Source organism: Herpailurus yagouaroundi, unplaced genomic scaffold (genome assembly GCF_014898765.1).
Source record: "Herpailurus yagouaroundi ecotype Mexico unplaced genomic scaffold, PumYag 185, whole genome shotgun sequence".
NCBI lineage: Eukaryota > Metazoa > Chordata > Mammalia > Carnivora > Felidae > Herpailurus > Herpailurus yagouaroundi.
In genome coordinates, this window is record NW_024412416.1 from 13,053,942 (window position 1) to 13,078,431 (window position 24,490).

Here is a 24,490-nt window from a genome sequence, read left to right on the forward strand (position 1 = left end):
TGGCCAACATTCCAAGTGCAAATTCAACAACCCACTTCTCAAGACAGATTCTGAGATGCTCCACGCTAGGGCCAATGACAGCACACTAGAAAACAATCCAACAATGTGACTCTCTGTGGGGCCACAGCAATGCTGTATGGTGTGAAACGCTCTCTCTTGGTCTGGTTTCGTCTGGGAGAAAGCTTAAGCAATTAGCTAACTGGATGGAATTTACATCACCAGACATAAAAATGTTGGTGATGAGGAAGTACCCTTGAGCAAGGTCAAGCTTCACCTGAAAAAATAAATTTGTGTCTGTTTTAATTATCTGATAAATAGGGACCTAAGGCTCTAAGATCAACCCAAATATGTCTCTAATAATTTTAAGTTTAAAATTGTTTTAAAAATATTTATTTATTTTTAAGAGAGAGAGACACAGAGCGTGAGTGAGGGAGGGGCAGAGAGAGAGAGAGAGAGAGAGAGAGAGAGAGAGAGAGAGAGACACACAGAATCCGAAGCAGGCTTCAGGGTCCAAGCTGTCAGCACACAGTCCGACGTGGGGCTCGAACTCATGAACCATGAGATCATGACCTGAGCCGAAGCCGGACGCTTAACAACTGAGCCACTCAGGCACCCCAATAATTTTAACTTTTTAAAAGCAGCTATTACCAGATGCTCATCTTGGCCATAGAAATTCTCACCCTTGAAAATTATAATATCTATACAAATGTAACTTTGAGCAAGTTACTACCTGCGAACGTTTCCAGCTAATTTGTGTTAAATACATGTCTGGGTATTTGAAATAGTTTGTTACATATGCTTATTATTAATAAGACAATTAAATGCTGATATTGGTTTCCAAAGAAAGATTTTATAATGTCTTCCTTCTGAGTAATTAGAAAGGCAGACTCCTTTACTGTTAGGGCCACTCCTTTGCTCGAGAAACTGAAACCCTACCAACCACTCTTTTTTTTTTTTTTTCTTACCAACTGTAGGAAAACACCTAGCTAGTTAAATGGCAGAGCTAGGTGTGGAGTGAGTCACTAAATGTGGTCTCTCTACCCCTGCCACTATAAAAAGGGGATACACTTTCTACAAACTGTCATGACAATCATATGATAAGAAAAAATCAAACTGAGCAAATATAATAACAACGACTATTTGCACTAACAATAAAAGGAGTGTTATTTTCTCAAGGCCAGGTAGCAAAGTACACATGCTTCCTTATGGCACTCGGTAGACATCTGTCACTTGGAAAGCAGACTGAATTTGGCCTTAACCATGGCATTGGTTTCTTCGCCTAGTAGGTCTAGATGTATGTATTTATATCTTGATTGTTTTTCTAATTTGGATTTTATCAGCCCAGAAAAGAGAAGAAGCAAGTCAAGGGACTTCTATTCCCAAGATGAGCTTTGAGTTCTCCAAGTAGAGCTGGATTGGATCAAACACATGGCCAGCTCTGGTAGGATCTTACAGGAGTGCTGTTGTGATCCCCTAGGAGCAGAGAAGCATTGGAGCTTTTACTCCTAGGCATTTATAGACAAGATCATCTCTCTTTTAAGTTTATTTATTTTTTAATGTATCTATTTATTTATTTGAGACCGAGAGAGAGAGAGAGAGAGAGAGCATGAACAGAGGAGGGGAAGAGGGAGACGGAGACAGAGGATCCAAGCAGGCTCTGCACTGACAGCTGAGAGCCCGACGCGGGGCTCGAACTCACAAACCACGAGGTCATGATCCAAGCCTAGCTGAAGTCAGATGCTTAACTGACTGAGCCACCCAGGCACCCGGATCATCCCTCTTTTAGAAAAGACTCTTTTAACTCCATGGGCAGAGACTCTAGGTAACGACAGCCACTGCACTTGTCCTACTTAAATTGCTATTGTTGATTCAAACAGGCACAGTGACGTTGCTAACATACCTGCACTGTGTTGCTTCTGAAATATGACAGGAAGCATCAGCTGTGGTAGCAAAGGAGCACATGGGGTGTGTAGAAGCCACATCTGCCATTCAAAATGGAAAAGAACAGGTGAAATTACTAGACTGCCGTAAACCTAGCATATGTTGTCTAGCATCTAAAAGCAATTGTATTTGTAGGACTCTACTATAAATGTAGAGAGTGGGAAATCTCCACCACAAATATCATATTGACACTACGGTTATTTCTTCAGAGGCTAGATAACTTGATATTCATGTGAATTAAGAAGGCCAGACAGAGAAGACAGGAGACTTTAATTTTTTTGTTTTTTAAAGTAACCATTACAACATCATGGACAGTGCCTATAAGACTTGGTTCAAAACTTGTTTGCATCAAGAAATTCAAACAGAGAGGGAGGGAGGCAAACCATAAGAGACTCTTAAATACAGAGAACAAACAGGGTTGATGGGGGATGGGGGAGAGGGGAAAGTGGGTGATGGGCATGGAGGAGGGCACTTGTTGAGATGAGTATAGGGTGTTGTATGGAAGCCAATCTGACAATAAATTATATTTTAAAAAAAGTAATAAAATACCCCCAACTAAGTAAACAAACATAAAAATAAAGAAATTCAGGGGCGCCTGGGTGGCTCAGTTGGTTGGCCGTCCGACTTCAGCCCAGGTCAGGATCTCACGGTCCGCGAGTTCCAGCCCCGCGTCGGGCTCTGGGCTGGTGGCTCGGAGCCTGGAGCCTGCTTCTGATTCTGTGTTTCCCTCTCTCTCTGCCCCTCCCCCGTTCATGCTGTGTCTCTCTCTGTCTCAAAAATAAATGTTAAAAAAAAAAAAATTAAAAAAAAAATAAAGAAATTCAATGCACAACAGTGTATTGAACATTTATCAGCCACATATATGAGTCCAACCTCTCTTCTAAGTGCTTCTTGTGGTTACATGGTGAGGTCAAGTTGGTTAAAGCAATAGTATTATTTCCTGGATGGAACATGCTAGAAAGAGGCAGGTAATGTACCTGGACAAGTAAAGAAGCAAGAACAACAAAACAACTTTCAAGGAAGCTTGACAGAAGAATGTATCGCGGTGAGAGATGAGAAGGTGTGACCTTAGATTTCTGCCTTTTCAAATGTTTCACTTTCTGCAGCATTTAATGATTGAAAAGTGCCGCTAGTCATTTTCAACTTGCGGTCGGGCTACAGGAACCACAGAACAGGAACCCCACTGTGGCAGGAGTTGGAAGCAAAAAGCGTTTTGTGTGGGTTCACTCACACAATTTAATTTTGTTGTATTATTAGTGGGTTCTAAGGTATGGTTGTTAACTTCTCCTGTTTAAGGCTCTTTCCCTGCTTTTATTTTTTCCTTTCCTTTCTACCCTTTATTTTCCCTCCAGAACCTTCCCTCGCTAAGGCTGGTGATGCATCTGCAGGGAGGCCACAGGGGGAAAATCCCAGATTTTCTATAGGTCCCAGGTGACTTTTCTCTGACTCTGCCGGTAACTTGTCTCATACCTTCAGCCCAGGGATTTCATGGTTCTGAGGCTAATTCTCCCCATTTTAAACTAGGGATATTATGAACTGCTTCACAGGTTTGTGAAAATTAAATGTGAACCTGTGTTGTATGCTAAGCCCAGAAAGTGGTGAGTGATTCTGTTCATCAGCAGTAGCTGATACTGTAAGTATTCTTTTGTTTTTAAATTTTTATTTATTTAAAAACAATTTTGGGGCGCCTAGGTAGCTCAGTCGGTTAAGAATCTGACTCTTGGTTTCGGCTCAGGTCATGATCTCACGTGTGTGAGTTCGAGCCCCGCGTGGGGCTTGGTGCTGACAGCACAGAGCCTGCTTGGGATTCTCTCTCTCTCCCTCTCTCTATCTGCCCCTCCCCCACTCACCCCCCCTTACTCTCTCTGTCTCTCTCTCTCAAAAATAAGTAAACAAAACTTAAAAAAATTCTTTTAAATCTAAAAAAATAAAAACAATTTTTTTAATGTTTATTTTTGAGAGAGAGAGAGAGAGAGAGAGAGCGCACGAGTAGGGAAGGGACACAGAGAGAGGGAGACAGAATTCGAGACAGGCTCCAGGCTCTGAGCTGTCAGCACAGAGCCCAACTTGGGGCTCAAACTCACGAACCGTGAGATCATGACCTGAGCTGAAGTCAGATGCTTAACGGACTGAGCCACCCAGGCGCCTCACGTATTCTTTTCATGAAGGGGGCAGCTCTGTTTCTGCCCAAGGGCTCATGCGTTTTAAATATTTTTCTTCCTGGCCCCCTCCATGTCTGACCATACTATTATCATCATTAGCCAACCTTTATTAATTTTTTAATGTTAATTTATTTATTTGAGAGAGAGAGAGGAGAGAGAGTGTGTGAGCCCAAGCAGGGAGGGCAGAGAGAGAGAGAGAGAGAGAGAGAGAGAGAGAGAGGATCCCAAGCAGGCTCCGGGATGTCAACACAGAGTCCCAAGCTGGACGCTAACCCACAAACCCTGAGAACGTGACCTGAACGAAATTAAGAGTTGGAAGCTTAATCGACTGAGACACCCAGGCGCCCCTCCTCAGTAGCCAACCTTCGATAAGTGCCTATTAAGGACGCTGCGGTAAGTACTTTACGAAAAGCATTTAATTATTTCTCAGAATCTATACAACAGCTATTATTCGAATCCCAGTTTATTAACGAGAAAGTAGACATTCAGAGGCATTAAGTGAACTGGCGGGTTTATAGCATCTGTTGCCAAGACAGGATTTGATGAGGTCTTTCGGCTTAACCACCAATGACACCAGTTAAACTCTCCAGCTCAGGGCCACCCACTCCCTACAACCACCTGTGGGACGCAGGGTCTGTCCCACACCCAGGTTAGCTCCTAAACCTCTGTTGTAGCTGATTTCTGATGGGGGGTGGGGGGGTGAGGGGTGTGGGGTTCTGGCCTCTCGGGAGGCGGTGGGGGCGGGGGTTCCTATCCTTCCTTATCTCCTCCTCAGCCACCTGCAAGACCGACTCGGTACCCAGTAGACAGGGGCTCCTTAATCGAAGGGGAAAGAAACTGACCAGGCAGACATTAAGAGTACACAGAAGAAGAGTTTAGCGTGAAGGGGAGAGGAAGGAAGAAAAAGAATTCAAGGGAAAGGACCAAAGGGCAAATATTTGCTGAACTCCTTCGCGCCAGTCATCGGACCCAGCCGGCTTTAAGGGTCCCTGCGCACGAGTTCTCAGCGCACTGGGCACGGAGATCGGCCTAATGTTCACAGACGAGGAACCAAGGTTCAGAGAACAAAGAGCTCGGCGCATCTGGGTGGCCGCTTTGCACCCGCAGTCGCGCCCCCGTGGCACGGGCTGGATGTGGTGCCTGGTATCTCCTGCCAGGGTCAGGGTGGTAAACACGGAGGTTGCGCCCTCCCCACCGATCCCTTAGGGAGCGGTGGCACCCTGGGGCACTCCTCTGCGTATCCGCGAAGACACGGTACTCTGCGATGACAAGTTCGCAAGTCACAGCTGTCCCCTTTCCTCACGTCGCACTAAAACGCGGGTGAACTCCGCGCCCAGTCACCGCCACGCTGCTGGGACGTATCTTCCTTTTCTTGGCAGCCGGGCCAGACGAGGCAGCTCAGCGTGATCTCTTCCTCTTCGCCCCGCGGGTGCCCAGAGGCAGCAGCCGCCAGAGCCACCAGGGGCCGCGCCCGCGCTTAGGTGGGAGGTGGCTCCAAGGTGACGCGCGGCCACCTCCGCCCCCTGGAGGCGGGGCTGGCGGGCGGGGGCCAAGGAAGTCGCACGGCCCCGGAGGTGCCCTCGCCCCCGCCGCGTCTCGGCTGCTCTTGCGCCGGCGAGAGGCAGCCGCGGCGGGTCCCGGCAAGCGAGGGGCGCGCCTTGACCCCCTCGGCAGCCCCCGGGGACGCAACCTCCGACAGGTGAGGGGCGGTGCGGGGCGCACCTGGCAGCGCGCGCGGGAGGGGCGCGGGGGCGCCGCCTGCTCTCTCCCGGGGTGGGCGTCTGTGCTCCCCACCGAGGTGAGAGGGGTCGGGGACCCTGAGGGCTCAGGATGGGAATCCAGGGAAACTCCTTCCCGGGACCCAGAAGGTGTGGCAAGGACGGGAGGCAGCAGTCCGCGGCGGCTAGTCCTGGAGGGCGCACGAGGGGCGGGCAGTCTGCCGCGGGAATTCTTGGCTTCTGAAAAGGCACACCTTTGGCCGCCTCTGGGCGCAGTGGGGTCGGTCACCGCCACCGCCCGGGCTCTTTCTGCGGAGGTCAGCCCCTCATTTGGGTGGGATTTGACGCGCTCCCTCCGTGGAGACCTGGAGGTTCCGCTTTGGTGCCTAGCGCAGCTGCACGACAGCTGAAAGCTTTAGAAGACTTGTCTGGGTTACAGAGGGGTCTCTCGCACGTTAAAAAAAAAAAAAAAAATACGGTGATGGTGAACTTGAGAGGCGATGGCTTCAGCAGTTAGTTCCCCAGCGCTCTGTCCATTTGTTAGGCAAATTGGGGGCGCTGATGGCTTTTAAAGATGGTTGCGTTTCCTTAAAGGGGTGAACACATCTTAACGAACTTGTGTGCGGTGTCTGAGGGTTTCGGCGGCGTGTGGGTCCTTACGTAAGTGTGGGCTGGAAGTTACCTCGGCGAGGGCCACTTACGGCTACCAGACAGCTTCCAGGTGAACCCTAGAACTTTACAAAACCTGCTTCCCAAGAAGCGGAACTTCAGGCAGACAGGTCTATGGATTATGGTTTCCATTAGCGTTCATTTTTTTGTTTGGGTCAGCAGCATTTGAATTCAATACGTATTGGTTGTCTGCCTGTTAAGGGCGAACCTCTGCGGGAGCCAGGTTGGTGTGCTTTTGGTAGCACGGGTATTGGGACGAAGGGGGCATTTTAGGGCACTCATTCCTCACAGGTGGGTGTTTAGAAAGGGCAATGGCACAGGGACGCCTCTTTAATCTCTGCTAATAAGCATTTAAATGCAGGGAGAATGCAAATCTCTGAAGACTGTCGTTAGCCTGGCCTGCCACCCACCCGACAGGGACATCAAACCTGTTCTTTAAAATAAGATTGTTGGGGCGCCTGGGTGGCGCAGTCTGTTAAGCGTCCGACTTCAGCTCAGGTCACGATCTCGCGGTCCGGGAGTTCGAGCCCCGCGTCGGGCTCTGGGCGGATGGCTCAGAGCCTGGAGCCTGTTTCCGATTCTGTGTCTCCCTCTCTCTCTGCTCCTCCCCCGTTCATGCTGTGTCTCTCTCTGTCCCAAAAATAAATAAACGTTGAAAAAAAAAATAAGATAAGATTGTTAAGGATCCATTCTGCGCCATGCACCATGCTGGGCACTTTATCTTGCTGCATAAAATACACACCATAGGTATTCTTCCCCCGGTAGAGGCAGGGAAGAATTCAGCAATTTGTTCAAGGTTGTTAGAGCACCTGAGAGTGGCAGGTAACTATGTCCGAGGGCAAAACGCCTACTTTTTTTCTACTCCTCAGTGCTGTGAGGCCAACAGTGTAAATCTGCCATATTGAATGGAAAATAACTCAAATTTATATTCGTAGAACAATCCACGTCCCGGGACTGAAGGTCACTGTCGTGTATGAGTGTTGCTTTTATTCTCTTTGTGTGGTTGAACCATGGTCAGTCTGGGACAAGAAGATGAACAGCTTCTTCTTCTTTTTTTTTTTTTTTTTTTTTTTTTTTAATACAGAATTTATTATGTGTCTTCCTTAACATACTTTTAAGGACCCGACATATCCGACTGGGACAAGTCAGTAAAACTTGGTAGGCATTCCTTGGGTATTACGCATTGAGGGGACAGCCAGTTTTCATATTATTCATAGCTTTTAACATTTTTGCAGCTGGATTTCATATCTTCCAGATGAATGGAATCCATCATCATCACCTAGAAAGGACTTTGTGTGTAGAAATCTATAATCATACATGAATATACATAACATTTACTTTATTTTTTTTTTCTTTTCAACGTTTTTATTTTATTTTTTTTTTATTTTCGGGACAGAGAGAGACAGAGCATGAACGGGGGAGGGGCAGAGAGAGAGGGAGACACAGAATCGGAAACAGGCTCCAGGCTCTGAGCCATCAGCCCAGAGCCCGACGTGGGGCTCGAACTCACGGACTGTGAGATCGTGACCTGGTTGAAGTCGGACGCTCAACCGACTGCGCCACCCAGGCGCCCCGACATAACATTTACTTTAAAAGATGTACCCATTTTTCCTTAAATCTCTAGAAGTGTAGAGTACTGCAGTGTGCTTGTTTGGGAAGAAATCCTAATATCCCAAGTTTAGCCTTTGAGTAAGAATGATCCATAACAGCTCAGAATTTCTTTAAGTTCCTGTAAACCACAAAAGTGATTTTCAAACTGCAGTTATACTGTAGAGGATGAGAATGACAATAAGCCTTTGAATTTTAAGTAATATTTCAAAACTTGCTTTCTTAAAACCTTCCTTATGATTGTGAGTAATTACACACAGAAATTGAGGGGTTTCGTGTTTAAATTATCTTAAGGTGTTGAAAATAAAGCAGTGGTGTTTTTTGTTGTTGTTGTTGTGTGTGTATGTGTGTGTGTTTAAGGGAGTCTTTTTGCCTGTGTTGAGACAATCAGGTGGGATCTTCTGCCTGGGTTGTGCCTGGCACAGTTTTTATTTTCTCTATCTTCATTTGACAGTGAAACTGATAGGCTGACAGCACACCTTGAAGTCCTCTTTAGGAGTATTTGAAATCCTGCCTAGAATGTGTTTGTAGAAGTGTGCGTGGCTTGGTGAGATGCTCTAATGAAGAGGCAGAGAGTGTTGAATTAGAGAAATTGCCAGAAAAGCCAAAGAGCCCAGGAGCAGAGTATTCATGAGATGTGAAATGGGCAGATCTCCATTTTCGATTTGGGGATGCTTTTTAGGAAAAATAACGCAAAATGTGTTAGGAAAGCGGACGCTTATTTAGAATGGAAAAAGAAATGATAACCATTTGCTGGAGGTTCCTGTCTTCTCTCCGCTGAGATCTCTCCAATTTTCCACTTCCTCTCCAGCTGCTTTTGGGGAGGGGTGCTTTTCCCTGTTCTTCGCCCCCCCATCCCCAGTCTCCATCCTCTCTCCGCCCACAAAAGCAGATCCCTACCCTCTGTGGCTCCTCGCTCCCCAAATTCACCTCTCCGCGCTGTGTACCTGCTGAATTTTGTGGTTCATATTGTGCAGATTGTTGTATAAATCCTCCAGTCAGTGTTCTAGGTGTGTAGGATGGTTTAGTGTTGGTCTGGCTGTATTTCATGGACGCGAGACACACAAAAAACTTCCATGCTGTTCCGCCATCTTGGCTCCCATCTCTCTGCTGAGATCTTTTTGGGCAGTTTACCAGAAATACTTACGCAAAAATGCTTCCTGATTGCAACCCTCTCTCCCTGAGAACACTTAGCATCTCCTAGCAGCTTGTAGCCCTCATAGAGGCCAGTAAGAGGCAGGAAGTTGAAACCTCACTACCTTCATAGAGTAAGAGACCAAGTTGTGGTTGGAGGGAGGCAAAGGACTCATGGTTGGCTGAGTGGAGTTGAGGCCGGTGGCTGGGGTGGGAGGGATACTGGTCTTATCGGGGACTCGGCATTTCATACCTAGTGATCAGTCCCAAGAGGAAGGCTCAGAGCTGGACTCCAGGACCTTTCAGTTTGCTTGGCTCTCCCAGTCACCGTTTACTGAGGGTTTTCTCTGTCCCAAGCACTGACTCTGGTGAGGTCGTATTTGTCACCGAGCTCCTGGTGTCATGGAGCTGGTTTTATTATGACAGCACAGTGTTGTGGGTGCTGGCCTAGAGCCTGGAGGGCTCCTGATTGCTTGAACTGAGTTTGGAATTGTTGGTGGAGTTAGTGAGATGAAAGGGTCCAAGGTGGAAGGCTGTAGAAGGCCTGGAGGTTTGGACCTACACGCTTCCTCCATGGTTGCCGTGAGGCCCCCTTGGTTAGTGCTTCTCAACGTGTCCTTCCCGACCAGCTGAACGCACCCACTGGGATTAACTTCTTAGAAATGCATGTCCTCAGGCCCCATCCCGGGCCCCCCTGAATCAGAAACTCTATGTCTGGAGCATAGCAGTCTGCCCTCCTGATGATTCTGGTCTATGCCAAAGTTTGAGAACCACCGCTCTTCGTATTTACGAGCACTGGTAGGGCATAGATGGAATAAAGAGAGCATATAAGCTCATATATTAGGATTGGCATAGAAGTATCATTTATAGTATGATCACTGACATTTATTGAGCACCTAGATTGTACTCAGGCGTTGTGCTAAGAAATACGAACTCTTTTAATCATGAATACAACCCCACAAAGCGGGCCTGTTGACACTTCCATTTAATTTGAGAAAACCGAGGCTCAGAGACACCAGGGTAATGTCCCAGGGCACACAGCTAGAAGGCGGTTCAGCCAGGATTCAGGCGCCTTCCCTCTCTTCTTGCCCGGGAGAGTTTGCATCCGTGTCCTTGCTGTGGGCGGGCGTTGTCGGAGAGGCTGGAAGGCTACCTGGAATGGCCCTGTTTAACAACCCACGGTGATTTGCTGATCACTTGGGGTCAACAGGCTTTTCTTTAGGGACACATTGCCGGAGGACAGAGGAAGAATTGTGTCAGTCCCTCCTAGTGTGAATTTCTAAGGTTTCCTAAGCAAGTGGGCACGATTGCATATATATGACGAGTAACACGGAAGATGCCTCTTTCCCTGGCATGATTATGGGCTCATATGGATTTCTCCTGTGGGTGACTGTGGAAGGTGGCTTTGTTTTGGAATGTGAGCTTCATCTATTAGCATGGAGGCCTTTCTTCCAAAGGCCAGTTCCCTGCCCAGGACACAGAGGGCTTAAAGATGATGGTGTGTTTGTCCATCGTGTCCTGGAAGGCATCTAGAAAACCTATGCTTGCTTTGCAAGGTCACGGTTGTTTGTTTGGTTGGTTTTTTTCCTGAAAACAATTATTCCCCATAATTTTGTACATTTTTTAAAAAGTTTATTTAATTGGAGAGAGAGAACGAGCGAGCGTGAGCAGGGGAGGGGCAGAGAGAGAGAGAGAGAGAGGGAGAATCCCAAGCAGGCCCTGCACTGTCAGCACAGAGCCTGATGCAGGGCTTGAACCCATGAACCGAACCGTGAGATCGTGACCCGAGGAGAAATCAAGAGTTGGATGCTTAACTGACTGACCCACCCAGGCGCACCTGCAATTTTGTGCCTCTTATCGTGGAATACCTCCATCATTTCAGGCAGCATGAAAAAAACCAAACAAACCACACACAGCTATAGATGTGAGTCCATGTGTGAGTGTATCGAACGATGGTTTGCCTTTGGGTGCGGACCTCAGGTTACCGTGTGTTCGGTTCCCGTCCGGAGACAAATGCGTAGACCAATGTTAACTTGAGTCTATGGCAGGCAGCGGAACGTAATTCTGAGAGTACTGGCCGTCTCAGCCATGCATTTGTTCATTCACATGGTCATTTGCTGCCTGCCTCGTTGCGCTAAGTGTTGATATCAGGCACTGGAAGGAAATATGGTGGTCGCTGGACAAGTGTGATTCCCACAGAGGGATAGGGACAAACTCGCTGTGCAATACCTTGGCTGAATGGAGTCAGCTGCTCTAATTCTGGCAGTGAGTCAGTGGGAACGGAGTTAAGAAGTTACATTAGTTCAGGAGAGAGATTGCAGGGCTTGGCTGAAGGCAATAGGGAAGCCAGGGGTGTTTGAAGGCTGGGGAGGTATCTTGGACGTGGCAGAGGTGACCAGGTGGATGTGGGTGATGGGAGAAAGGGAGTATGGGGGCTGAGGTTTGTGCCTTGGGCCCCTAGTTTGGTGCCAGTGTCGCAAGTCAGGACTAGGTTGTTTTCAAAGAATAATGATGAGTTTTGTGGACACTGTGAGTTTGAAATGTCTGGCTGATTCCAGGGTAGAGGTTTGAGTGCATTGAATAATGGAGCTGATATAACAACTGAATAATTCAAGGGGCTGAGTAATATCAACAATTGAATAACGCCGTCTCTCCCAAGGAGAGGGCATAAGCGAGAAGCAGCTCGCAAAGGAAACGTGGACATTTCTCCTGGCAAACGCAGGATAGGAACAAACTCCAGTTCCTTGGGTGGGAAAGGTGAAAAAGGTTTACTTCCGCTCATTCTTCAGAGGGTGGAGATAAATTCTCTGCTCACTTTGGCCTTTCACATGTTTGACAGCCTGGCCCGTGGGAGGAGGGCTGTGGGGTGGAACAGCAAACAAGGGCGGGAGAGTGACAAGGGGCTTGCTGAAAAGCTTGCTTTCAGAATTTGAGTCCATGTAATTGTCCTAAGGTAAAATGCTTACCATCTATCCCCTTAGTTACTTTCTCTTGTTAAAAGCACTCATCTATCAGATATATATATCATGTTTATTACACATTAACTCATTGTATCATTTGCTAGGTCATACAGGTTGGCCAATGCTGTTTGGTAGATGCTGCTGATGCCAATATTATACGATTAATATCTGTGCAGAATATCAGGTGGGATTAGGTGGTCAGAGTGGAGCCAAAGGCTTGTTTAAAGCATGCGTTACAAAGTGGTTGACATGAATAAGTATGTGTTCTTTTTATCCAAAGGCTAGTAATTGAGCCTGTATTACAGGCAGTATGTGCTAAGGTTTTTGTTGTGAATCAGACGGGTAGCTCCCTGGCCCCTGAGAGTTTACAAAGATGCAAAGTCGGATAGCTTAGCAAGTGACTACAGTAAAGCGGGCTGTTTGCACAAGGTGCTAGCCAAGTACTGAGGCTGTTTACACTTAGCTGTTTACACTTAGCTGTTTACACTTAGCAGGAATGGTCAGCTGGCGTTAGCCAGTGGCGGGCAGAGATACCTCTGGGCCGGGGCCCCAGCCTGGAGCCAAGTTTGGAAAGAACAAAGAGGTTGTTTTCAGAAGTTGCTGGATGAATGCTTTTGAGGAACTGCAAGGTTACGAGGAACTGTGTCCATTAAAAGTCAGAAATCTTCACGGGAGGTTGTGACCTGATCAGGAAAACTAGAAAAAGAAAGTATCGAACCTACCTGTGTGACTGTCACCGTGTTGGGATCCAAGATGCGAGCAAGGTGGTGCTACAGAAATAAAACAAAAACCAGACCGAACAAAAATAATGATTGCGGTGATAATGTAATAATTTGGGTTTTATTTATTTATTTTTTTGGTGGTGGTCGGAAGGGGACTATTTTAGACATTGTGAAAGATTTTGGGGTCTAGTCTGAGAACTTAGTATATCAGAAAAGGTCTCTAGGGGCGCCTGAGTGACTCAGTCGGGTAAGCGTCCAACTTTGACTCAGGTCACGATCTCAAGATTCGTGAGGTCGAGCCCTGCATCGGGCTCTCTGCTGTCAGCACAGAGCCTGCTTAGGATCCTCTGTCTCCCTCTCTCTGCCCCTCTTCCTCTCTCTCTCTTTCTCTCTCTCTCTCTCTCAAAAATAAACAATAAAAAGGAAAAAAGAAAAGAAAAGGACTCTATATTACCGGGACCACAGTAACCAACATCATTGCTCTCACAGTCTTGACTAATGTAAAACATTCCATAATTATTGTACATGCAGGTTCCTAGGTTTCTAGTCTGAAAATGGCCTTTGGGATCAGTCTTCCACCTCCTGTTGCTTCCTCCTGAGTAAGGCGGGGCCCAGAGGTCCTGCAGGCTTGCGTACCTTCCCTGTCTGTCTCTCTGGCAGACCTGTCTGTCTTTGTTTGTCATCCCACTGACAGGCTTTACTTGGATAGGGATTCTTGTCTGTTGCTGGAAGAGGCCCTATCGTGAACCGTCTCCATCCCTTCTCGAAGTCTTTGTGCTGCTCTCCGTCCGTATTTCCTCTTTGGTATGTTTGCCGTGCACTTTCTTCCAACATAGTTGAGTGTTGGCGATTCTTGGAGGAATCTTGGGAGGAAGTCGCTTTCAGCACTTTCAGGCCTGTCTAAACAGGCAGAATTTCTCTGGTATTTCTTTCATTCTCTTAGATCTGTTTGAGCTGGCACAGAAACATTTAGCTTTTTTTTTTTTTTTTAATTTTATTTATTCATTTTGAGAGACACAGAGACAGTGTGAGTGGGGGGAGGGAAAGAGAGAGAGAGAGGTGGGGGGGATCCCAAGCAGGCTCTGCACTGTCAGCACAGAGCCCTGCGAGGGGCTCAAACTCTCAAACTGTGAGATCATGACCTGAGCCACAACCAAGAGTCGGATGCTTAACTGACTGAGCCACCCAGGCGCCCCCAAAACACGTAGCTTTAGGAAGGAAGGAGAAAGAAGGTTCTCAGGAAGTTTCCTATGTTAATATTTGAACCAGAAGACATGGCAGAACAGAGAAGGTACATGATGAATTGTTTCTAGACATCGTGAACTATTTATGTGATTAAACAAAGAGTTTGAACATGTAGGTGCGGCCCTGGTCATTAATAACAGATTGGTATATGGTTGTTTTATTAACTATTTCCTTTCTGACTTTCCGCTTTGTGTCAATTTCTGCCTTTATCACCATGAACTTAAGATTATAAGTCAATGCGTGGGGCACCTGGGTGGCCCAGTCGGTTAGGCATCTGACTCTTGGGTTCGGCTCAGGTCATGATCTCATGGTTTGTGGGATCGAGCCCTGCATCAGGCTCTGTACTATTCGTGTGGAGCCTGCTTGGGATTCTCTCTCTCCCCCTCTCTCTCTCCCTCTCCCCTATTATCTCTGCCCCTCTCTCACTCACACTATCTCTGTCTCTCTCCAAATAGATACACTTAAGAAAAAAGATTGTAAGTCAATAATTGATGGCTTCGTTTTTGTGTTCATTGCCAATATATGCCTTTTCATCGATGTTTTCTCTTTTAGTGGAAGTTTTTCATTTTCCCTGGTTTATAGAACAGACCAAAAAGTGCCAGCTACCTGACACGCTGAGCTGCTGGGTGACAGCATCATATCTCATTCTCAGGAACCCTGCTGGATAGGAGCCGTCCCCATTATATAGATGAGAACACTGAGAATCAGAGAGTAAGTTGTATAGGGTCACCTCGTTGGTTGGAAATTTAGTTTTTTCCCGCTACTATTCCATCCCAAGAGCCAGGGCTATTTTAACCATTCCACTCTGACTTAGTTTCCGGCAAAATTGTTTCACCCCAAAACTAGAGAGTCTCTAAGACCCGAGACATCTACCATTCCAGGTATTTCTCTGTGTCGTGGGTTTGGAAGCAACTGCTTTGTGCTTTCCCAGGCTGAGTGTGGAGTTGCAATGCTTCGCCCCAGAGGCTGCTTTAAAAGCCACATCGATAAAGCTTTGGAATCCCGCTAAACCCTGTTCTGGAGACGGATTTGGCAGGATCTTGATAAATGAGACACTTTAGAGCAATTTCCTGCCAGGAGATTGTGAATACACGAAGCTAGACACTGTGGAAAGGTCTCTCTCTTTCATCTGACCCAAGTGATGCCTTAAACACATCATTGTTATAATAAATTTGTGTAGCAAAACAAGCAGTCCCTTACGTGTAAACCCTACGGTTAATTCCACATGAGAACAAACCCCTGAGAACAACTTCACTGTGTTTTATGGTTTTGAATGGATGTCAGCTTTTAAATATATACAGATGTTGACATTTTAAAGCCCAGATAAAATTCTTGTGGTGCTGTTGATTGGATCTGGGTGCTTTTTTGCTAGTGGTTCATGTATAAGCATTAGGCCCAAATGAGATCTTTCAGGGGTCCACGGTGCACAGATGCGGTTGATATTCTGGTTGATGGGGGCTTGCAGAAGCTAGAGTTACTCTTGCTGAATATTCTGCCTGTCCCCATGGGGACTTCTGAGATACCTCTTAGGAACCTTCCTTTAATCTAGATAGTCTGTGTTCTCTTGGAACACAGAAGGAAGTAGAAAATAACGTATTTCAGGCTCTGTTCCTTATACTTCCTTTAGGGCTGTATTTCGCCTTTCCGCTAAAGCTGCAGGACGTAACCAAAGTTGCCCAGCACCTGTACCCTCCTGTCCCATCCACAGCCTCATGCACCTTTGAGTAAAGCACTCATCAGTGTTGTCTGTAATTCCAGTTCGAAGTCAGTCATTTCATGATATGCAATGCATGATGAGCTGTTTTTGTTGTTGTTAAACCATGTTTTTAATGTTTATTTTTGAGAGAGAGAGAGAGAGAGAGAGAGAGACAGAGTGCGAGTGGGGGAAGGGCAGAGAGAGAGAGGGAGACACAGAATCTGAAGCAGGCTCCAGGCTCTGAACTGTCAGCACAGAGCCCGATGCAGTGCTCGAACCCACAAACCGTGATCGTGACCTGAGCCAAAGCTAGACGCCTAACTGACTGAGCCACCCAGGTGCCCCCTAAACTATTTTTTGATATAAATTTTGCTGAGCAGTGCTGGGTGTCTTGTTGGTATGATTTTGGTGGTTTCTCTGGTTTGTAGTAACATCCTGAATCTGGCCAGATAGAAGACCAGCCCCTGGTTATGACATTTTCTGTTGTTTTGTTGTTGTTGTTTTTTGCTAGTGGCTGTGGGTTAAAGTTAACTGTCTTAGTGCTTATAAATCTTTGGTTTTATTGCTGCTTTTAACATTTCTTGATAAGGCATGTATGAAATACTATAGAGCAAAACTGCTTTTACATCCATATGTATATTTGCACTATGTGCTGGTATATGAATATTTTTTTTTCCTGGAAATCAGCATTAGAAACTTACTAGTTGTTCCCTTATGAAGATGGTCTAGTCTAGGCTGGGTCACTTTTCATTGTGTGCCTCTGAACAATTACAGTTTCCTAAAGGCATACCTTGAGACAGATCTTGCCAGGGTTAATTGGATGGTGAAATTACAGGCCTTTTTCTGTGGTCCCTAAAATGTCACTTAAAAAAGCTCATCCTTGGCCATGAGAATATTAAAAATACTTGTAATCGGCTTAACTTGTTAAAGCTTTTAAAAACTCTTGGCATTTAGTTTCAGATGTTATGAGCCAAGCATCTTCTCCATTTGGGATCAGAACTAGCCCTACAATGCATGCTGCTTGAAGGGATACCAGAGAAGAGGGGCGCCTGGGTGGCTCGGTTGGTTAAGCGTCTGACTTTGGCCCAGGTCGTGATCTCATGGTTCGTGAGTTCGAGCCCCCACGTCAGGTTCTTTGCTGACAGCTCAGATTCCGTGTCCCCCCCTCTCTCTCTCTGCCTCTCCCCCTTCTCACACTCTGTCTCTGTCTCTTTCTCTCAAAAATAAACATTAAAAAAATTAAAAACAAATCAATGATAACCGAGAGGAAAGTGTCCAAGTTCTTCTCTCCACTCAGTAAGCCTCCCTGGAGACCATTGCAGGTGAGGGTAGACAAGGGGTGGGACCACTTAAGAAGCTCCCACCCCAGTACAGCAATGATGGAGTTTCACACTATGACTCCCTTGACTCACCGTGACTCAGTTATTGGGAAGGGCCCCGATTTTGGACTCAGACACATCCCAGGCTCAGATATCAGCTCTGCCATTTTTGGGACGTCAAGTGTCTCCAGAGCTCTGGTTTCTCACTTGTAAAATGGAGTTGCACGCACGTCAGTGGGGGTGATGTGAGTATGAGTAACGATCCCTGAAGAGTGCTTTGTATATAACGGATCGTAAATACATTCCTATTCTTCAAGGAAAAGGAGGAGGCTGGCTACTTGGCCATAGGTAAGCCTGCAGCAGACATTTGGATAAGCGAGTGCCTCCAGTGTGACGGCAGCTTTTGCCCAGAGATCAGACCTGTCTGTGCTGTTGCTGTTTGGTTCTATGCTGCCTTCTGTCCAGAAGAATGAGAAAAGATAGGACAGACAGCATTCATAGGAGCTGGTAGTAAATTGCAGCATTTCGGAAATTAACTGGAGACACATTCCAGGGAGCAAGAAAGCTGACCTCTCCGTCCAGTCCGTTTTACTCAACCTGAGGCTATTATTTTTAGAGTTGAGACGCTACCCCCTCCTTTTTTTTTTTTTTCTTTTCTTAACTTTAGATTTTTACTTTCACTTTTAAGGCGTTCTTCCCTTTTGCATTTTAAAGTAAGTCTTGACATGAGAAAGCTGGTCTTGGGCATGCACGCATTGATTGCATTTTCTTGGTGATTCCAGTATCATTTGATGAGAGCCCCGCCGCTCCTTGGGGAAACCAGACCGTGTTTCCTAAGTATATGTGGATGAATTAATACCTCGGAAGGTTGACTTTGGAAGGTGACACCTAATCAATGGCTTCGTTGGGTTCATAGCCTACGTTTCTGATTGCTTAAAAAGAGAGGGGGAAAAAAAGTATTGATTAGCCAGGATTTCGTGTTTCGATGGAGCCATAGAGAAAACAAAAGCAGTTCCTGCTTTCAAAAAAGTATAGCTCCGTGGAGAGTCGAGATAGATCTTTCTGAAAAGATTATTAGAGGCTCCCTCTTGGGAGCAGAGAGGGTTTTAAAGTGGGAGGGCGAGTTCTGTTTGGACTGAGAAGCGGAGGGAAAATGTGGCTTGGGTCTGGGGAGGAAGTGACCCTCAAAGTCATGCTGAGGTCGCTGGGGAGAGAAGGGCACTGTTTATGTCTGTTCCGCCCACACCGCCTGGCCTCCTGGAATTTTGCCGGTAGGCCCTTTACTGTGCTGCCCCTTTTAGGAACGACATCTGTGAAGCAGGAAGCTGGGTGATAGAGACGGAGGGAGGGACAAGGTGGCATAAAGAATGAGAACGTAAAGTTGGGCTGCTAGGCCTGCGCGTGGCTCTGGTACCTGTGAACCGTGTGACGTTGGGCAAGTCACTTAAGCTTCCTGTGCCTCAGTTTGCCCATGTGTGAAATAAAGCTTCTGATAGTATCTACCTGATAGGGTAATGAGGATTCAGCGACAACATACCCGCAGTTTGATAGGTGACGCCCCGCCTGCTGTTGTTTTGGTAAACCTCGATGGCGGGAGGCTCCTGTTAGCTCTAAAGAACTGGAACGTGTCATGTTTGCTGACCCTAACGATTGCCTCGTATTTAAAAACGCACTTGCATCATTTTAGCGCCACGGGGAGGTTTGTTTCGGATGTTTCTGAGCGCTCCACGCCTTTTTCTAGCTGGTAGTCTATGAAATGAGCTGCCAAGTGCACGCCATGAGAGACCCCAGACCGTTGGGTGAGTTCATTTGGGAGCTATCCATCGAAGCTGTGCTGAGACAGGGTACGCTTCATCGAGCTGGCGCTGACATTGATGGGATCCAAGACGTGGGGGAAAAAGAAATCGATACAACCTTTTTAAAAGATAGATGGTTTTAATATGGATAATAGTGTGCTTTACCTTTTCATTTGAGAGATGCGGCTGTAATGGAATGCCATATAAACGCTAATGCGCGTTGACTACTTCCTGATAGTGGGTAACCCCTTTGGGCATTGAGATAAAAAGTTCAGTGATCTGGGCACATGTCACTTTGATGTGTCGTAACAGGTTGAGAGACATCGTCTTCAAATGAACCATTAATGAACCTTTAATCTGTGTTTAAAAAAAACCAAAACTTTCTTAACGCACAGGCTTGGTTGTGTGTATATATATGATTCGTTTTATTTCACTCACAGCAGTTTTCCACATTTGCTTTAGACATTTGAATTAGTTTGCAGGTGACGGAATGCAGGTAAATCACTTGCTTGTGCATATGTCTTGAAGGTCTCCGCTGTTGTCTTTTCTTCTCTTGGGGACGCTAGCTGTCTCAGGACCGAAAGCGATCTCAGCTTACTGAAATCCAAATGTTGATGGGAGGAGGGAACAGTTGCTGGCCTTGTAGACCTGCAGTCATGCCCAGTTTGGGGGCCCTGGAGCCCTTGGTGGATAGTTTCAGCGATCAGTTTATGTGGGCTCCTTTCTTTGCTGGACTTGACGGGCTTCGTTGTCAACTTGCCGATCGCAGTTTCGTAAAGGCGATACGAGTAGATCGTTCCATTATGAAATGATTGGGGAAACCCAGATGGGAGGGTGCAGGCAGATAAAATGTGCCCCATCCTCAGCAGGAGGAGCCTCTAAAGAGGGCCTCTAACAAGGCTGTGTCAGGACTGGCCGCCATTACTGATTTAATGGTCTGTACCCAGTGCATGGAAGCTGCCCGCACAACTTATCACAGAGCAATAAATATGTTACCCAACATCAGTTGATAATGAAACATTTATTAAAAAGCTTAATACAAGTGGAGCTTTTTGGGTTGATGGAATATACCGGTCTCTGTGCAGGCTTGGAGTTCTGGTAAATATCCCGTCATGATAGTAGTAGAAGGAATCGCCCTCCGAATGAATTCGTTCATTCCCATTCCCTCCAGACTTAACTGCTGTGTGTCAGGTACTGTTCTATGTGCTGAAGATGCAGGGCTGAACGAGGCAAACACAGTCTCATCCCCTCAGAGGACTTCATTATTATGGGGGGGGGGTGGTGGGAGTGGATGGGGGAAGACCAAATCAATTAATCAGCTAAGTTGGATCATGGCCTAAGAAGGCCATGATGAATGTCAGGTGTGACAAGAGATTATGGCGCAGAAGTGCAGTTTCATACTAGAGGGCCAAGGTCAGGGCAAGGTTGAGGATTCGGGTTAGGGTTAAGGTAAGGCTCCCTAAAGAGGCGATGGTTGGTCTAGACCTGAAAGGGCTAAGTGTTTGATCCCTGGGAGAACAGATTATGTCACTGACAGGTCTGAACCAACAAAACAACATCCCTAGACTTTTACCCCAAATGTTTGCTGCACCCATTTCCGCCTCGTTGGGGGCTGCTACTTTCTCCTTCGTGCAAGTGTTAATGTCAGACCCGGTACAACTGAACATCATGGAAAGGATGACCACTCCTGGGCGGGGTCTTCACTGTGGGTTCAGTGAGTTATCCTCCTTGCTCACAGCCCACGGTGACAGAACTTTGCATCCGACAAGAGCTCCTTCTGTTTTTACTTGCCCATCACATGGGCTGGTAGGGTGAGCCCAGGGCTGTGGTGAGGTTTGCTCTAGCTTGCCTTTCATGGCTAAAACATACATAATTTCACATGATGCTGTTAGCTTTTTGGAAATGACACGCTGTCCTATTCTCACTCAGTCAAGATCTTACCCATTTGGGCGGCGCCTGGGTGGCTTAGTCGGTTAAGCGTCTGAGTTTGGCTCAGGCCACGATCTCATGGTTTGTGATTTCGAGCCCCATAGCAGGCTGCTCCATGCTGGCAGTGAAGAGCCTGGTTGGGATTCTCACTCTCTCCCTTTCTTTCTGCTCCTCCCTCCTCGTGCTTTCTCTGTCTCTCTCAAAATAAGTCAATATGGAAAGAAGAAATAAAATAAATACAAAAAAGATTCCGTCAACTGTGTCAAGATACGTGCTGGAAGTTAGAGCTTCATCTTCTTTCAGAGTGACTCTTTTCCACTATGGATTATTTGTAGCCTTTTTCTGTCAATTATGAAGCTTTGAATTGTATTGGGTATTTACAGAAAATGAACCAAAGCAGCCAGAGCAGCTTTGCGATGGTGCGAGTGTCTGACTCAAAACTCTGGAAACTCGACCCTGCCACAGGGGCCTCAGTTGGTTCTCTGTTGATTAACTCTAAGTACAGAGCAGTGCATTTTGTCTCCTTCAGGGCAGAAAATACTGGTAATACAGAATTAAAACTGTACAGGAAGGCAACAATTTACAAAATATTAAACCCAAACCCAGATGCCGTTCAAACACTTGTGTAGATAGATATTTATACAGGTTGTTTTCCCTCTGGAAGTTTCTGTTCTGTATGAGATAGTGAACATGAAAACAGGTAATGGCAAATAAATAGGAACTCTAACAGCCTAATAACAGAACAGATTAACTAAATGTCTGTCGTAATTCCCTGATGCATCTGCACCAGGTGAATGAAGTGACTGCATTCATTTTTAAGAATTTATTTCTAGAACATTCTAAAGCTGTTATGCCTGGGTTTTACTCTCTTGCCTGTTGGAGCAGAACTAATTAGCTCTGTCGTGTTTTGAGTTGCCAAGGCCTCTTGAGTTGATCATTCTGGGGAAAGTCTTAGAATACTCTTGATTCTTAGATAGGATTTATGTTTTTGATATTAGTGCCGAGAGACAGATGGCAGTTCACTGGCATAGAGCCACTGCTCCCTTTTCTGAAGCCCAGGGCAGATACTCATGCTGATGCCTTTGTGTTTTCCGTTGAGTCTCAGAATCATTTGCCGTAATCGTTCATCAGGCCACTACCATCAGTTGATCTGGGTTGGCCATCAGAAATGTGGTTGTCATCTAAGATGATTTTGGACTGAACTTTCCCTTTCTGTTGGAGGAAAGTGCACAAACACAGAGCGTGAGTGGGGGAGGGGCAGAGAGAGAGAGAGAGAGAGAGAGAGAGAGAGGGGGAGACACAGAATCCGAAGCAGGCTTCAGGGTCCAAGCTGTCAGCACAGAGCCCGACATGGGGCTTGAACTCACAAACCGTGAGATCATGACCTGAGCTAAAGTCAGATGCTCAAGCGACTGAGCCACCCGGGCACTCCAGCATGGATTTTCTTTAATATACTTGAAGTCTAAAAATACATTAAGGCAAATCACTGGGCTCTCCAAAGAACTAACACCATGGAATAGCCTTGAAAACAAATTTATCTAAGTGGATTTATACCTTACAATGGGGGAACTGAGAGTTGTGTAGTTTTCCTTTTATTAACTCAGTGAAGGTCTGAACTCATGCAGACGTGAACTCTGCAAGGTGAAATCCCTGAGAGAACAGTCATAAAGTTAAGAGAAAACTGGCCTGAAATAATATATTTTGATTTTTTATGCTTATTTATAGAATCCAGCGTGAAGGGACCAAGATAGCACAATCGACACACAACATAGCCCAACACCTTTGGTACAGAAATGATCCGTTTTGGGGGAAAAGCTGTCTCCATTGTGTTATTTTAAGTTTATTTATTTATTGAGACAGAGGGAGAGAGAGAGAGAGAGAGAGAGAGAGAGAGAGAGAGAAAGAAAGAGAATCCCAAGCAGGCTCCAGGCTCTGAGCTATCACTGCAGAGCCCGAGGTGGGGCTCGACCCCACAAACTGTGAGATCATGAACTGAGTTGAAATAAAGAGTCGGACGCTTAACCAACCCAGCCCCCCAGGCGCCCCTCCATTGTGTTATCAAATGTGCATTGATGTTGAGTGTTTATAGAGTGAGAGGCAGTAGAAAATGTCCTCATAGTCAAGTTTTAGCAAATATTTTATCCAAATGAGAAGCAATATGTTGATATTTATATAATGACATAAGAAGCGTGGCTAGGGAAAATGATTTGAAAACAGTGGCCCTTTGATTGCCAGTGGATAATACGGTGGAAATTTCACGTACATAGATAGGCTAGAAGCGTCTCTTGAAAACATCGGGCCACCTCTAGCCCTGTGCTGTCTCTGTCTTTCCTCGGTCTCCACCACAACTCAGCCTGCATGTATTTTTTTTTCCTTTTCGGGCACCCGTGGCCCCCTGGGGTACGGACCCTGCTGTAGGAACATATGTCTTATTATTTCACCTAATGAACCTCTTAAACCTCTTAAACGTACCGCTTTACGGATCTGTGTATTCACTCCAGCCTCATCACTTAAGGGATAAAACTTAATGTAGATTTTGTTTCAAATGCTGGTAAACTGAAGTTTACCATCTTAACCATTTTCTGAGCACACAATTCAGTCCTTAAGTCCATTCACATTCTTGGGCAAGTATCACTACCCTCCGTCTCCGGAACTGTTTTCATCTTGCAAAACTGAAACTCTGTACCCATGAAACCACCATTTCCCATCTTTCCCTCCCTGCAACCCCCACCCCCCAGCCCCTGGCAACCACCGGTCTGCTTTTTGTCTCCACGAATGTGACTATCATGTGGTAGAGTCCTTAGTGTTTGTCCTTTTGTGACAGCCTTATTTCACTTAGTATAATGTCGTCGCAGTTCATCCATGTTGTAGCAGGTGTCAGAACTGTCTTCCTTATAAGGTAGAATAGTACTCTATTCTATGTATGTACTACCTTTTGCTTATCCATTCATCCAATGATGGACTTGGGTTTTTTCATCTTTGGCTATTGTGAAGAATGGTGCTATGAAGACGGGTTGGTACAGAGAGCTCATCAAGTCCCTGCTTTCACTTCTTTTGGGAATATAACCAGAAGGAGAATTGCTGGAACATATTATAAGCCTGTTTCATTTTTGGAGGAGCTAGTATCCTGGTTTCTTTCTTTTTATTTTTTTAATTTACATCCAAGTTGGTTAGCATATATTGCAACAATGACTTCAGGAGTAGATTCCTTAGTGCCCCTTACCCATGTAGCCCATCCCCCCTCCCACAACCCCTCCAGTAACCCTCTGTTTGTTCTCCGTATTTAAGAATCTCTTATGTTTTGTCCCCCTCCCTGTTTTTATATTATTTTTGCTTCCCTGCTCTTATGGTCATCTGTTTTGTCTCTGAAAGTCCTCATATGAGCGAAGTCATATGATGTTTGTCTTTCTCTAATTTCACTTAGCATAATACCCTCCAGTTCCATCCATGTAGTTGCAAATGGCAAGATTTCATTCTTTTTGATTGCCGAGTAATACTCCATTATGTATATATACCACATCTTCTTTATCCATTTATCCCTCGATGGACATTTGGGCTCTTTCCATACTTTGACTATTGTCGATAGTGCTG

The 24,490-nt window shown here is 46.0% G+C and overlaps 1 protein-coding gene across 4 annotated transcripts in view; it reads left to right on the top strand.

Annotated features, from left to right (window-relative positions):
* Positions 1-5,673: 5,673 nt before the first annotated feature.
* MCTP2 (multiple C2 and transmembrane domain containing 2) overlaps positions 5,674-24,490 on the top strand; it is a 244,812-nt gene continuing 225,995 nt past the window's right edge. For all 4 annotated transcript variants that reach the window (XM_040493757.1, XM_040493756.1, XM_040493758.1 and 1 more), the window contains exon 1: positions 5,674-5,802. The gene's annotated coding sequence lies outside the window, so the exon portion shown is untranslated. The remainder of the gene's footprint in view (positions 5,803-24,490) is intronic.